At 52.7% G+C, this 8,567-nt stretch overlaps 1 pseudogene; it reads right to left on the bottom strand.

The window, feature by feature from the left end:
- Nucleotides 1-6,413: 6,413 nt before the first annotated feature.
- Nucleotides 6,414-7,324, bottom strand: LOC136996023 (olfactory receptor 14A16-like; annotated as a pseudogene).
- Between the last annotated feature and the right edge of the window lie 1,243 nt (nt 7,325-8,567).

Raw genomic sequence — 8,567 nt, 5'->3', positions numbered from 1 at the left:
CTGCAGTGTGAGCTTTGTGTGCTGCAGCAAGGAAACAAGAGCGCACCCTCCGTGTAGGCATCAGTGTGCCAGGTGTGGTGTGGTTAGGTGCTGCCACTGGTGACACTGGCAAGGCGCTGTTTATCACCTGAGCTTTGGGTGGGTGTGAGGAGCCCCACTTAAGCCTAGATGCATTGCTCAGAGTAGCTATAGTCAAGGGAGTGGTGGTGAGCACAGCCATCCTCCAGATGGCCTCCCAGCTTTCGGGCAGGCATTGAGGACTCTGTGTGCTCAAAGCATATATATCCTGGTGATGTCACTTACTCCATAGCAGCTGATAGGCCAGAGCCAGGTTCATGATTGCACTGTTGATTCTGAGATCGGTTCTTTCTGAGTACCTTGGAGGCCAGCAGCAGGCACAGGTTCATTAAAGTGGCTGGGAGACCACTTCCGTCTAAGCAGCTGGCAGGCCATCAGGAAGAACATAGTGTGAAGATGAATGCAAAGTCATTCTGTCTCTGAAGATGGTAGGCCAGGAACAAGCTCATAGTTTGTATTTTGCTTGCCAGGTGTCTTCTGCCTCAACATCTGGCACTCCAGAAGCAGAGACAACTCAACTTTGTGCTTGTAGATCACTTCTGCCTGAGCACCTGATGGGCCAGCAGCAGGCACATGGCTGGGATGCTGATTTTGAGGACACTGTTCCCCAAACACCTCTCAACATCATTGACACCTGCATGTGGACGGTGAAGCAGGACACCCTCGGGCCTTTCCTTTTTGGGGCGATGTTTGTCCTGGCCCACTTTCACCCAGAGGCCATGGTCGACAGCCTCCTGCAGAAAAGTCTGCCTGTGGACAGGTATGTGCTGTCCTGCACCTCCTTCCAGAGGTCCTCCCAGCGTTCCTGCAGCAGATCAACTCCCCACTGGGGAAGGAGATGCCTTTTTCTCCAGTGAGCACCTGGGGAAGGCTGTTCCTCAAGGGGCAAGGCAGTGATGACAACCCTTGCAGGTAAGGAGCAGAAGGGGCAAAAGAAGGGGCTGGCTTTAGTTCACAAACCAAAGCTGTGTTTGTTCACAGCAGTGTGGGACCACTTTGGCCTTTTCCCCATGGAAAAAGATTGTAATGGTTGTTTGAACATGTTTTTCCATGGAGAAACGTGGCATAATCGAGCTCCCTTGGCTTGTGCTGAGTGGTGTCATTTCATTTCCTTGGAGGGAGCAGCAGATCGTTTCTGGGAGCAAACTTCCTCCCAGCCTGATGGCCTTGCTGGGAGCCGGGCTCTCGATCGTGGCGGAGCCTGTGCTGACAGGAGAGGAGCTCTGGGCTGGCCTGCATGGGAACTGCTGCAGATCCTGGCAGATCTTGGGGTGCTGCATTTTTATGCCCTAAAGGCTTTGCTTGTGTAGTTGGTGGCCTTGCAAGGTGTGCCTGACTGTCCCGCTTGTGCTGTGCTGCCTCCATGGGCAGTAGTGCTTGGTCTGCTCAAGGTACCCACAGCTATGGATTAGGCCATGGCGTGGTCCTTCGTCCCTGAAAACCTCTACCCCCAACCTGGGCACCCCAGGTGCCTTCCTCATAGAACTGTGGTACACTGCTCATGTTTTTGCTCTTAAAGCATAGGAGAAAATCGACGCTGCCTATCGTCTGCAAGTTATACTTTGTAAAACGCTTTTTAGAAGAGCCTTTAGCTATTCCCTGGGGTTTTTAACATTGAGTACGTCAGGGATTGGGATTTTCTCATGCTGTAAATTGCTTTGGAGCATCAAAAAGGAAGAAAAGGCCAGCATTCTCTTAGCTTTGCACACTGCTGGTCTATAAACTTTCATTTCCATGTACTTTGCTTTTTTCTTAAAGAAGATTTCTTAGGACTGCTCAAGACACACCTTCCTAAAATCTTCTCTTGCTTGAGATGTATCTTTTCTTTCTTTTTCCTCTCTCCTCTTTCCTCTCTCCTCTCTCCTCCCCTCCCCTCTCCTCTCTTCTCCTCCCATTCCACTGCATTGCATCCCTTCCCTTCCCTTCCCATTAAATTCCATTGAATCCATTCCATTCCATTCTGTTTCATTCTATTCCATTCCATACCAGATCATTTTGTTCCATTCCATTCCTTCCTTTCATTTCCATTCCATTCCCTTCAGTTCCATTCCATTCTTTTCCCCTCCATTCTATCCCATTCGCTTCCTTTCCATTATATTCCATTCCCTGACAAACAGCGGCCCTGTGCCTGGCACTGGCCTATCAGGGACGCAGGCAGAAGTGACCTCACAAGCACAAGCAGCAGCCATGGGCCTCCCACTGGCCTAGCTGGTACTGGTACTGAGGCAGAAGTGACCTCAAAGTCAGCATCCAACCCAGCTGTCTTCTGCTGACCTAGAGGGTACTGAGGCAGAAGTGACCTCAAAGGTGCAAACAGCAGAGCACGGATCAGCAATGTGCAATATCCTTTGTTCACAGCAATCCATGCACTGCCATCAGTTCCTGATCCACCTTTGGAGTGGTGCAACGTTGGGGACCCTTCTGGTCCTTCTTTTTCTGTCTCTGGAAAGGGCACAATGGAAGGAACAGCTCCTTGGGGATGGGGCGGCTTTACCATTCCCTGGGAGGGAGATGACCCTGTTCTTCAACACAGTCCCGTCTCCTCTCTTCCCTGGGCTGCCAGGACCAATGGAAGCTGTGAGGACCTCTCCACCCTGCTCTGAGCTGCAGGATGCGCTTTCCCCTTCCACAGTTTGTCACTCGCCTCTTAGTTCCTTCTGGGATTCATTTACTAGCTGCTGCAGGGGTGCCAGGTCCCAGCAGGGTGCACCGACGGAGATGTTGTAGGGCAAGGCGGCTCTTGGCCATAACACTGGGCTTTTGGGAGGCTGCAAAGTGATCACTGATGTGTCACTCCTTCAGCTTGGCTTGGGAGAAGGAGCGTTTCATTTGTGTGTGATCGCCTAGCTCCCCTTAGGGTCTGCGGGCATTTGGGGATTGAAGGGATCTGTCGCAGAGAGCAGGGTGGCAGAGATGGCATGCAGGATGTGTGCCACTTTGAGGGCTCACCCCTGGTAATGCTGGCCTCTGCCCTCTCAAAGGGCTGGGGCCCAGCCTGGTGGAGCCAGTGATCAAGCTGTGCAGGGCCATGAACACAAAGGGGTGGGAGAGCTCCGGTTTGCTTTAGCTGAGCCTGTGGCCCTGATACCTTGAGCTCTGAGCGGCCACTGCTCCTGCGTGCAGCCTGCTTTGGGGGCCTGTGGTGGGATTGCTGCTGGGGAGCCCGGACTGAACTGTTGGCCCTCCTCTGTGTCCCAGAGCAGGTCGTATGGCTAGCTTATAGTGAAGGAGGGTCTGCTCTGCAGCACTGAATTCATTAAATGTGAGTTGGCAGCACATGGGTCCCAGGGGCCTGGTGCCTCTGGCTCCGGGGTGCAGCGCTCTCCATTGAATAACAGCCGATCACTCCTGGCCTTTGAGATCTTACAGTGAAGAAAACCTAAGGGGCAGCCATGGGGAGCAGGGCTAGTAGAGAAAAGAAATCACCAAACTGAGGGATCAATCTGGGTGACTGCTGTTGTACAAAGGAAAAGGAGTATGGGATGCTGTAGGCACTAACAGGAGTAAGTTAACCAGAAAGGAGGCTTGGGTTATGTCCCAGACCTAGGTGTCTTCTCTTGCAGAGAAACATGGTGTTGCCTTCTCACCATGGGAGCACTGATAACTGGAACAGACATGTAATAACATGAGGTCAAGGACTGATAGTAGGCAATAATATTGCACTAAGCCTAAGATCTAAAGTTAGTCTAAATGTAACTCTATGTAATAACACTGGATGGGAAGCGGCACGTGGTTTTACAGTAGAGTGACATGGGTACTACAGACACGGAAGGCAACAAAAGCCATTGTAAGGTGACATACATTCTTGCCCAAATCAAGAAGCAGACCTACTACTTAACTTCTCATATGACTGAAGAAATGATATGTTATTTTTGCACCATTTAATACATCAGTAACATTCAGAATAACCTGCCATCAACTAAACAACTTTCTCAAACAAAACACCGGGGTTACTCAACACCTGTCGGAAATTGGAAAATGCTTAGAAGAAGGAGAAGGAACGGTGATATATGATAATAATGAAGAGATTCAGTTGGCAAAAGTGAAAAACAGCCTTACTGAACATCATGGGTATGACGTCGTTAAAGATTGGTCACCCTAAGCTACCAGTGTATTGTGATTGATGTTATGTCCTCTGCTCATACTGTTAATGATCCCTGTGTTGATCCCCACCTCTCCCCACACTGGGGATTCATTCCCAGCCAGACAGTGGAACACTGGCCTCCCCCCAGCCCACTCCTCCCATGCCCCTTCCCCCTCTTGGGGGGCTGGAGCTGCACTGGCCCAGGGAAGCTGGCCAGCACCAGGGCTGGAATGGGCAATGGGGCTACAGAGTGCACAGAAGGCAGTGGAGCAGGGCGAGCAGCCCCACTTGGGGCCCTGTGGCTGGGTTGGGGAAAGCTTGAGGCTGCTGGGGCCAGCCAGGCTCCAGATGCTGCATGGATGTCAGCTCCATGCTGGGAACATCAGGGTTTCCTCCCTTTGCAGAGGAGCAGCCTGCGGTGGCGGACCCTCCGTCCAGCACTTGTGAGTGCATGTGGAGTGCTATGTCCAGTTGTGGCTCCCCCAGGCCAGAAAGACAGTGACAGATGGGAGTGAGAGCAGCAGAAGCCAAAACAACAGTTTGGGCCTGGAGCCTACCAGGCATAAGGAGATGCTGACAGACCTGGGTGTGTGCAGCCTGGAGAAGGGAAGGCTCAGGGGAGACCTTATTGCTCTTTACGGTGACCAAATGGGAGGGCGTAGAGAAATCAGAGCCACACTCTGGTAAAAGATGCACAGTGGAAGGACAAGAGGCAACGGGCACAAGCGGGAACATGGGACATCCCACTTGAAAGAAGGAAAAACATTTTCTCCTGAAGAGATCAAACGATGGGCCAGCATCCCGGAGAGGTTGTGGAGATCTCCATCCTTGGAGCTTTTTCAAAATTTGTCTGGACAAGCCCATGAGAAGTCTGATCTACCTGAAGCTGTTTTGAGAAGGAGCTAGGAGTAGAGACCTACTAGAGACTAAAGCTCCCTCCCAGCCAAAATTATTCGGCAATACAATGGTTTTACGTGGAACTGAGGAGAATCACGGTGTAAGGGAGTCCCACCGTGCAAAGTGTGAGGCATCCTTCTTCAGGGGTTTGTTCCCTGGCCCATGCTCTACATCTGCTTTGGCCTGAGGAGAACAGTTTTGGCTTGCCTTCCAAGCATGGTCTTGCTGGGCAGGCAGGGCGTGGTCAACGGCTCCAAGCGGAGGTGTGCACTGCAGGCCCTGCGCGGGCTCAGAGGGCCCTCTCACCTTAGTGCCTTTCCCCAGGGGCCTGACTCTGCTCCACAAACACAGCGGTGTGTGCCCTACACTGCCTAGTCTTAGCCCTGAGGTGCTCCTCTCCCGGGCCCTTTCCAGCCCAGTCCCTCCCTACCTCCTTTGCCCTCTCCTCAGTCCAGCCCAGCAGAGCAACCCAGCCTGCGGGTCCTTAACTCGGACTACCTGCAGGCACTTTGTGCCAGCCCCTCTCCCCAGGACAGCACAGGTCCTGGTCCCTGGGTTCCTCAAGCAGCTCCAGCTGCTCCAGTGACAGAGCAGCCTGTCCTGAGTTGACACAGGTAGAAAGAAGTTTTCATTTATTCCTCCCCGCAACACAAATTGCTCCTTTGCTCTTCCCCCAGGACGTCTCTGCTTCCCAAAGAGCCTTTCCCCAGGTCAGTGTGTCCATGCCGGCCTGGCTGGCCATTCCTGCACCCCTCCCCTGTGCTCCCTGCAGGGTCCCAGGCTGGTGGTGCTGCTCTGCAGCGTGAGCGGGCTGTGGGGCCACAGGGTGACTCCGCACTGGATGAGCATCTGTCACCAGTCCTCTGATATATGAGACAGTCTCCAGCAGATACCTCTGGACCACTGTCCCTCTCCACTGGCACTGGACTCCAACAAGTGGGAGCTGAATCCAGCCTGAATCCCTTCACACATCACCCTCTGAGCTCATGTTCCTTAGCCCATGGAAAAACCAAGCACGGCAACAGGGCCTTTAGGGTGCAATTTCCTGAGCACATTCTGGGCTGCAGCTTTGGAAGAAGACCCCATTGTTCAGGCACTGTATTGAGCAAGTCCTCTTTTATTATGGAGATACTACTTGGGAGGCCAGCTCTGACACAGTGATAGGCAGATTTACAGAAGGCCTCTGGGTCAGACAGACGGGGTTTGTGCTTCTGGAGAAGTGGGAGGAATTCAAATAGTTGTGTACAAACATGATTATCACAAACAGAATGCACAAATCACAAGTTACGTGAGACAAATTGGAAATCAGTTGTGAGGAGAGATGGGCAGCTCATCACTGCTGAAACAGTACCAGCTAAATTAGTTTCTTCAGTGCATCCTTGAGCTCCTTGTTCCTCATGCTGTAGATGAGAGGGTTCACTGCTGGAGGCACCACTGCGTAAAGAACAGTCACCACCAGATCCAGAGCTGGGGAGAAGAGGGAAGGGGGCTTCAGGTAGGCAAACGTGACTGTGCTGACAAGCAAGGAGACTACAGCCAGGTGAGGGAGGCACGTGGAAAAGGCTTTATGCCGGCCCTGCTCAGAGGGGATCCTCAGCACAGCACTGAAGATCTGCACGTAGGACAGTACAATGAAAACAAAACACCCAAAGACTAAACAAAGACTAATGACAATAAGCCCAAGTTCCCTGAGGTAGGAGTCTGAGCAGGAGATCTTGAGGATCTGGGGGATTTCACAGAAGAACTGGTCCACTGTGTTGCCTTGGCAGAGTGGTAGTGAAAATGTATCAGCAGTGTGCATCACAGCTTTGAGAAAAGCACTGGCCCAGGCAGCTGCTGCCATTTTGACACAGGTTCTGGTGTCCATGATGGCCCCATAGTGCAGGGGTCTGCAGATGGCCACAAAGCGGTCATAGGCCATGACAGTGAGGAGATAAAACTCTGCTGAATATAAGAAAAAGAGGAAAAAGACCTGGGCAACACATCCTGAGTAGGAAATGGCTCTTGTATCCCACAGAGAATTGGCCATGGATTTGGGGACAGTGGTGGAGATGGTGCCAAGGTCAAGGAGGGAGAGGTTGAGGAGGAAGAAGTACATGGGGTGTGGAGGTGGTGGTCGCAGGCTACGGCTGTGATGATGAGGCTGTTGCCCAGGAGGGCAGCCAGGTAGATGCCCAGGAAGAGCGAGAAGTGCAAGAGCTGTAGCTCCCGTGTGTCAGCGAATGGCAGGAGGAGGAACTCGTTGAGGGAGCTGCTGTTGGACATCACGCTCTCTCTGGGCATGGGGGACTGTTCAGAGAAGAAAAAAAGACGTTGAGCAGTAAGGAGAGACTTTTCAAGTACCCCCACCCCCGACCCTTCAAATGTTCCACTTCTCATACAGCCCCCCACATCGCCTCTCTCTTTGCTGATAGGATCTTTGTGCAACTATGCACTGGCTGAGTGTGCTGTGATGCAGAGATCTCATAGCAGAGGTGCTATGGGACAGCAGTGCCTTTCTGGAGGGCAGCTCACAGCCTGGCAGGACACCACAGGGAAACAGTCAAATGTCCTAAAGATGGGCTCTCCTTAAAAGGAGAATCAGCTCCACAACCACCCTATGGATGGCATTTCCTGGAGCCTCACAGGTTAGTAAGGAGCTGGGCCAACCTCACTCCCATGTGAGTTTTGTCCTCACTCCTAAGAGACCGCTCTCTTGCACAACTTGCAGTGGTGGTGTCTGAGCTGCAGCTGAAACCTCAGAACCCCAGGGAACCCAAAAGCAAGAACAGGAGCAGCATGGAGAGGAGGGGAAACAAGGAGCAACCCCATGATCCTGCTGCCAAGGGAGGGAAGGAGAGAGGGGCAGATGGGCACTCAGGAAAGCCCTCACCTTACCCACCTGGGCATGCTGCCTCACACCCGGAAACATTTGCAGGGCAGTCGCTCTCAGTCCCTTTGTCAGGCACAAAATGAGCATGTGGCAGGAGAAAGGCCCCTCTCCTCTGCTGGAGGTGTGGCTGCAGAGGAGGCAGCTCATGCCCTGGACCCCATGGCTGTCAGGGCAGAGGCTCTGCTGGGTGGGAGAGAAGACACGGGGGACTTGCTCAGAGGAAGGTGTCTGCATTGGAGGGACTGACCGTGACTTGCCCAAATCCATCCTCCCATGACGATTCTGTTCGCAGTTCCCTCTCATTCCCTGCCCATCGCTGCTGCCTGGAGCTGCCCCTGCTGGCAGCTCTTACTCTGTCCCAACATCTTTTCCCAGTCAGTGCTCACAGCCCCCATCCCACCTGCTGGGTGCTCAGTTCTGCCCTGCAGAAACCTCCCGGATCAAGGCACTGTCCAGATCCTAAGGAGGAGGTCACATAAACCGCAGGGAGGCAAAAAAGGGCATGCTGATGCTGTCTGTAGGCTAAGGTGGGGATGAAGTGGCTTCCTGAGGGTTCTCACAGACCTATTATTGTCTGAGACTGAAGGTTTAGGACTCCCAGTTCTTGCTAAAGCAGAAAAGTCTTTCCTTCATTCT

This window comes from Apteryx mantelli, unplaced genomic scaffold (genome assembly GCF_036417845.1).
Source record: "Apteryx mantelli isolate bAptMan1 unplaced genomic scaffold, bAptMan1.hap1 HAP1_SCAFFOLD_20, whole genome shotgun sequence".
Lineage (NCBI taxonomy): Eukaryota > Metazoa > Chordata > Aves > Apterygiformes > Apterygidae > Apteryx > Apteryx mantelli.
Note: the sequence above shows the minus strand (reverse complement) of the source record. Positions and strands in the feature narration are given on the sequence as shown.